The 7,396-nt window shown below is 40.0% G+C and overlaps 1 non-coding gene across 1 annotated transcript; it reads left to right on the forward strand.

Moving 5' to 3' along the window:
• Positions 1-2,625: 2,625 nt before the first annotated feature.
• Positions 2,626-2,732, forward strand: LOC121211946 (small nucleolar RNA R71). The gene has a single exon (XR_005907162.1). It is a non-coding gene; the product is annotated as a small nucleolar RNA R71 (small nucleolar RNA).
• The last annotated feature ends 4,664 nt before the right edge of the window (positions 2,733-7,396 follow it).

The following is a 7,396-nucleotide window of genomic DNA, read 5'->3' on the forward strand; positions in this document are numbered from 1 at the left end:
ATGATGAATAGTAAGGGGTTTATATAGATTTTGGGGCACACGGCCTAGGGCATGCCTGTGTGCCCTAATTTTTGCCCATGTGTTTCACAATTTTTAAATTTAGGCGCGTCTGACATTCACCCCACGCTCGTGTTCATTGGGCATGTGGGTGTACACGGCCGTGTCACACAGCCATGTCTTGCTTCGTTCGCTTCTCCCATGCCCGTGTATGATAGCCCACGCCCGTGTTAGTTTGACAGTGTCGACCACGGGGGCTGGGCACTGGCGTGATAAACGCCCATGCTAAATTGATAGGTTTGTCCATGGTTTCAAAACACGGGCGTGTCGCACGCCCGTGTTGGTTTGGCAGTTTCACCCACGGCCTTATCACACGGTCGTGGCGACTTATTACATCCCGTGTTGGGGAAAAAATTTGCCCTGTTTTCACATGGCCATATCACACGGCCGTTTGTCCTTCTGTGGTGTGTGCATGGCCTAAGGCACGCCCGTGTGCCTAGCCGTGTAGATGAGAAAACCCTGTGTTTCAAGACTCAGTTAGTAGGTTAGATGTGAAAAACTAGAATTTAAATAAATCATTACTGTTAGTGCAAGGGTTACCTTCTGAGAAGCGCTTATTTATAGTCTAAGCTTGACTTACCTCTCTGGTGTGTGATCATGGTGGCTCGAGGAGTTTACACTCCTCATCCCTGCTATCAACTTTATCAATATAAGTTTTAAGACGAGTACTGTTTACCTTAAAAGTTTTGAATTTGGGGTGAATTATCTCGACTGTACCATATAGGAAAATACTGAGTACCGTGAGAGGAATTTCTTCATTAGGTTCAAAATTCGTAATGCGAGGATCTGCTACATCAATTAGTACTTTGTCTCCAACCCTAAGTTGATTTGGTGATGTATTGAGCTTGTCCTAGCTCGGTTTCGGTTTATCGGGTGTTCTCAATTTCTATGTCCATTCATCTAGTTCCTCGATTTGTAGCCTTCGTTCTTCATAGATAGGTCCTTTTTTGTTTCTTGAACATGGCTCATGTAGGTTCTTCAAACTTATTTCCTGCAAAGTAGGTTGCGCCACATGGTCAGTTTTAGTAGAATGATTTATACAACCACCTTCAATTTTCGATGTGTTACTCGAATTACGAGCTTGAAGGGTGATTGTTTCATCTCCCACACGAAGTGTGAGATCACCTATGCTAGCATCAATTATTGTTCTAGCGGTTGCTAAAAAGGGCCTCCCTAAAATTAAAGGAACGTTACTATCCTCTTCTATGTCTAGAACAACAAAATCAACTGGCAATATAAATTTGTCAATTTTAACGAGTACATCTTCAATAATCTCCCTAGGAAATCTGATTGTTTTATCGGCTAATTGAATACTCATCCTAGTTTGTTTGGGTTTCCCAATACCTAGTTGTTTAAACATTTTGTAAGGCATGACATTTATACTAGCCCCTAAATCAGCCAAAGCATTATTAATATCTAGGCTACCAATTAAACAGGGGATCGTAAAACTCCCTAGATCTTTTAGTTTGTTAGCCAGCTTATTCTGTAGTATGGCAGAGCAAACTACATTCAGCTCCACATGTGACGCCTCATCCAACTTCTGCTTATTTGTTAAAAGCTCTTTTAGGAATTTGACTGCGTTTGGCATCTGCGAAAGAGCCTCAATAAACGGTAAGTTATATGTAACTTATTTAATAATTTAAGGAATTTATCGAATTGTTCTTCTGTACGATCTTTCCTTGTCACATTTGGGTATGGCGCACTTGGTTTGTATTCTTTACTTACCAATTTCTGGTCAATATGGTCCACCTCACTCTTACCTTTACTTACCACTATTTCTTGCCTCGGTTCTAGTTCAGGTGTAACTAACCCATCCTCATCTTGAATGGTAATTGCATTGATTTGCTCCCTTGGGTTAAATTCAGTGTTACTCGATAGGCTACCTTGTGGTCTTTAAGATATCAATTTAGCAAGCTGACCTATCTGAGTTTTGAGCCCTTAAATCGATGCTTATTGATTTTTAAGTGCTGTCTCGGTATTCTAAAAATGAGTTTCTAACACTGAGATGAATTTTGTTAGCATCTTCTCAAGGTTCAGCTTTTTCTCTTGTTGGTAGGGTGGTTGTTGGAAGCCTGGAGGTGATGGTGGTCGTTGGTTCCCTTGGCCTCCCCATGAGAAATTTAGGTGATTCCTCCAACCTGCATTGTAAGTATTACTATAAGGATTATTTTGAGATCGAGGATTATTACCCATGTAATTTAACTGCTCGTTCTCCATGTTGTGGCCATTGGGTGGGTATTCTGAATTGCTTGATCCACCTCCACTTGCTCCGCACTGTATTACTGGGTAAACCTGTGAAGAACCAAGAAAACCGTCAATTTTTTATTCAAAAGTTCTACTTAATTGGAGAGCATGGTGACTGAATCATCGTTAAAAATCTCAGCTGCATTCGTTGTCTTTGTCCTCATGACTTGCCACTGATAATTATTCAGTGACATCTCTTCTATAAATTCATAAGCATCCTCAGGTGTCTTATTATTGATAGTTCCACCAGCGGCTGCGTCAATCATCTGTCGAGTCGAAGGATTCAAGCCATTATGGAATGTTTGAACCTGTAGCCTTAGTGGTAACCTATGGTGAGGGCACCTTCTCAACAGATACTTGTATCTCTCCCATGCATCGTAGAGTGTTTCTAAATCCATCTGCACAAAAGAAGAGATATCATTACGTAATTTGGTTGTTTTAGCCAGCGGAAAATATTTTAATAAAAACTTTTCAGTCATTTGTTCCCATGTAGTGATTGACCCTCGTGGTAACGAGTTAAACCATTGTTTAGCCTTATTCCTCAACGAAAAGAGAAACAACCGAAGGCGATTGGCATAATCAGAAACGCCATTGATTTTAAAAGTGTCGCAAAACTCTAAGAAATTTTCCAAGTGAGTGTTGGGATCCTCGTCCTGCAAACCATCAAATTGAACAAACTGTTGGATCATTTGAATGGTGTTAGGTTTCAGTTCAAAATTATTTGCAGCAACAGCAGACCTAACTATGCTCGATTCAATTCCTGTTAAAGATGGTTTAGCATAATCATACATAGTACGCGGAGTAGGATTCTGATTAGCAGCAATCGCAGGAGGTAGCAGATTTTTTTGGTTTTTGGCCATCTTCTCAGTTGTGGTTGAAATATCGTCCTCTTGATCTTCATCTGTGTATCTTAAGCTTCGCCTTATTTCTCTTTTGTTTCTGTGAACTATGCGATCGATCTCACTATCAAACAATAATGGTCCTGACGGGTTTCTTCTGGTCATAAACTAGAAAAACCTTTTAGAAGAAAATAAATGAAGAATTAGAAAAGAAAATAAAATTTTAAATTGCAATAAAAGTAGAACGGCTAAAGTAATAAAAATTGAATGTTCCTAGTATCCTAGTTCCCCGAAAACGGCGCCAAAAACTTGATACCTGATATTCGCGACAGGTTTTAAAAATTTATAATTAAGCATTCTTGAAACTAACTATTATCACGATGAAGGCAAGTGTACCTATCGAACAGTACTATAGCTTTAGCAAGATCGGATTGTCAAACTCAAAAGAAACAAAAGTACTAGTAATTACTTTCTTTTTATCATCTAGCCAAGAATTTAAGGGATTTTTTATCTAAATTTACTAAACTAAGAGTGCACTGAGAGAAATTGGGGAAAAGCTTTTAGAAAAATTCGATTGATTAAGACAATACCTAAGGAAAAATCCACCTAGACTTCACTTGTTACTTGACTTTGAATCAGATGATTTATTCATTTTACTTGATCCGTAGAAATCCCTAAGTTATATTATTATCTCTCTCGAGACTAATAACGTCTAACCCTAGGTTGATTAATTGAAATCTCTTTCTAATTAACACCCAGTGTTGCATTAACTCGATCTATGGATCCCCTTATAAGGTTTAACCCTAATTCGGCAAAATCTTATCAACCTATCTCTAGGCGTGCAATTAACTCTGCTTAATTATGACAAATTTACTCTTAGACAGGGTCCATTCCTCCTCTGAATAAGAGCATGAATCAATATCCTGGAATATTAAAACAAGAATTAAGAACACATAATTAAGAACAAGTCAAATATTTATCATACAATTCAGATAATAATAACAAGATCCGTCTTAGGTTTCATTCCCCTTAGGTATTTAGGGGGTCTAGGTCATAATTATAGAAGAAAACATCTCATAAGAATAATGAATACAAAACATAAAGAAAACCAAAAACCCCTGAATAGAAATTGAAGGGAGATCTTCAGTCTTGATGATGAATCTGGCTTCTAAGATGGACCAATCTGCTTCCCTTGAGTAATTCCTTGCCTCCTACTCTGCGTCCCTTTTCCTAAGTGCCTCATCAGGTGTTTAAATAGGCTTTAGAATGCCTAAGAGCCTTCAAAATTGGCCTTTTCCAAATAGGGTTATACTTGGGCTCGGTAGGGACACGCCCGTGAGCGATTACTCCAGACCGTGGTCAAGGCTGTTGAATAGGCACGGGCATATAGTCTACCCGTGTAAGTCGTACTTTGATCCTTCCAGATGGACACGACTATATGACACGCCCGTGTGAGGAAGTCTAGGCCGTGTTGATTTCCCATGTGGGTCCATTTTCTCTGTTTTCGGCCCGTTTCTCGCTCTTTTTACTCTCCTGTGCTCACCTATGTATAAAACATGAAATTAAAGAATTAGGAGCATCGAATTCACCAAATCTAAGGAGAAACCATCCATAAATGAGCTAAGCATGGGATAAAAACATGTATAAATTACGATTTATGACACGGTGTAACACCCCTAACCCGTATCCGTCGCCAGACTAGGATTAAAGGCGTTACCGGACAAATCAAAACATTTTACAAACAATTCACATACATTATCCACAATCATAGTCAATCATAATCATAGTCAATCATAATCATAATGTCACTTATATAGGTCATCAAGACCTTAAACATACATTAGAAAGGGGTCGGGACTAAACCAAGCTCATACAATTTTTTTTTTTAAATTTAAACATTTTTCAAAGTTGCACAGGTCACATGCCCGTGCAAATAGGTCGTGTGCCTCACACGGTATTAGACACACGGGACATGCATATTAAGCACCGAGCTTTCATAATTGATCATTAAACATCATAAAACACATTAATTCATCAAGGGCATCTTTCAAAATCATCAACAAATTCAAAAATCAAGATATGGGCTAGCTAGAACCCAAAGCAATGATTACAAAAACATAGAAATTATAAAAAACTGAACAAATAATCAAGCTTGGTAGTAGCCTAAATGTAACACCCCAAACCCGGCCTAGAAGTTAGGCCCAAATCTGACGTGTCACATTGAAGTGTTTTTCAAAAACCAAGTTCTCATTGAAAACCTTCTTACTATTTAAAACCTTTGGCCATTTTAAAACTTGTGAAACGTTAATTCCCTTAAAACCTTACTTGCTGCAGAAGCTTAATTTTAAACAGTTGCGTAAATGTGATATTTTGAAAACCAATTGTTGTTTTGGAAAACCGCGTCCTACTTCTAACAGATATTAAGCATACTAAATAAATGAAATAGAAAAACATGTGCAGTTGTGTGGTCGTCTCCGAGTCCCTTTACGACACTGATCCACCTAACGCTGGGGATTACCTACACAGTTAATAAACGGGGTGACTTTATGAAAACTCAGTGTGTAATCCCCTTACTAGAGTAACAGTCAGTAAACAGACAGAATTCTGAATCAGTCTGGGCCGGAGCCTATTATAGTAACAGTGCATACAGTAACGGTATGGGCCTGAGCCCTATTCAATAATAGTACCATTTGGGCCTAAGCCCTATGCAGTGACAGTGTGGGCCTATGCCCAAAACAGAATAATCACAATACAGGTATGCAACCCAGCCCAATCCAACTAGCTCACCACCCGTACCAACCAACTCACCATGTGGGGATTAAATCAACCCACCCAGCCAGCTCACCAATATCGTAGCGTAGCTGCTAATAGTAATGCAGCAAAGCTGCTAATAGTAACGTAGCAAAGTTACTAGTATATATACGACTTTAAGCCTTCAGTAGCAGTATTATAATTTTCACAAAGCCATTGGTAGCTGTAATAAGTTCGGCACATAGTAATCAGCGACGGTAATATAATCGGCACACAGCTTTCGGTAAATATGATCGACATAGAGTCATCAATAAGTATGTTAGGCACATAGCCACAAGTAAATACGTTTGACCCAAAGCCATGGTCAAGATGTCACAGAGCCATTTTTAGGCTGGCATAGAGCCATCATCAGATTAAGCGGCACTAAGCCGTCCATCGGTCCACAGTCGTCTCGTGCAACCCGTGCGACCTTAACAGATCCATACTGGATCCACAGTCATCTTATGCGACCCGTGCGATCCTATTAGAACAGTATTTCCTCCATATCAATGCCCCAACCCCATGCAATATGTCATGTACGTCTTGCTCAATCATCACACGTGCATGCAGAATGGCCATGCTCAGTAACAGTCATTTAAACATATATTAAACGCACTTAGTTTTATAACCACAGTCAAGTCAAATAAAACGCAACCATACAATCACAGTTAAATCAGTCAAATTCATAGTCCAAGTCAGTTATTTATCGACAAGGGCAAAACAACCATTTTACTTTACAGGGGTAATTCAGTAATTGTACAAATTGAAGGTATTTTGGTAATTTTACAAACAGAGGTCTTAATGACCCAACAGAAGGTCCACTGTCGCTTCGAGCGACTTAAGTAACCTAAACAGATATAACGGTATAGATGGGCCTAAGGCCCATTACTAGGCCCAAATAGGCCCACACGCTCGTGTGGCCCATTGGGCCCACATGGCCCATCTAGGCCTAACATGGACAAGACTACCTAAGTCGTGTGCACGACATGACAAGTCTATCTACATCCCACTTAATAGTGAAGTTTACACAAGCGGGCCCACGGACCCATTAGGCCCATCGAAGCCCTTAATGGCCTATGCCATGCAGACGACATGACAGGCCCAACTACTTCCTACCTAATAGTTAGATTTACACAAGCGGGCCCATTAGGCCCATCGAGGTCCAGAACAGCCCCAGCACACGAGAACGCTCGTGGCTGCCTCTACAGTCTATCGCCCATAATTTGTGGGCTCGGTTTGCCACATGAGCGATGCACGCTCGTGAGGCCTCAAATGTTGAAGTTTCGACTTTTTGGCTTTTTCTGACTTCCAACAAAGAAGCGCATGAATAAACACATGTTTATGAGAAAGCGCCGAAGTCCACGATCACAAACCTTGGCACATCTTGCATTCAGTCTTAATCCCTTTTTCTCCCTCCAACTCATCTGGTTCGCTCTTTTTAAAGCTAGCTTCTTGCCAATTCTCAT

This window comes from Gossypium hirsutum, chromosome A12 (assembly GCF_007990345.1).
Source record: "Gossypium hirsutum isolate 1008001.06 chromosome A12, Gossypium_hirsutum_v2.1, whole genome shotgun sequence".
NCBI lineage: Eukaryota > Viridiplantae > Streptophyta > Magnoliopsida > Malvales > Malvaceae > Gossypium > Gossypium hirsutum.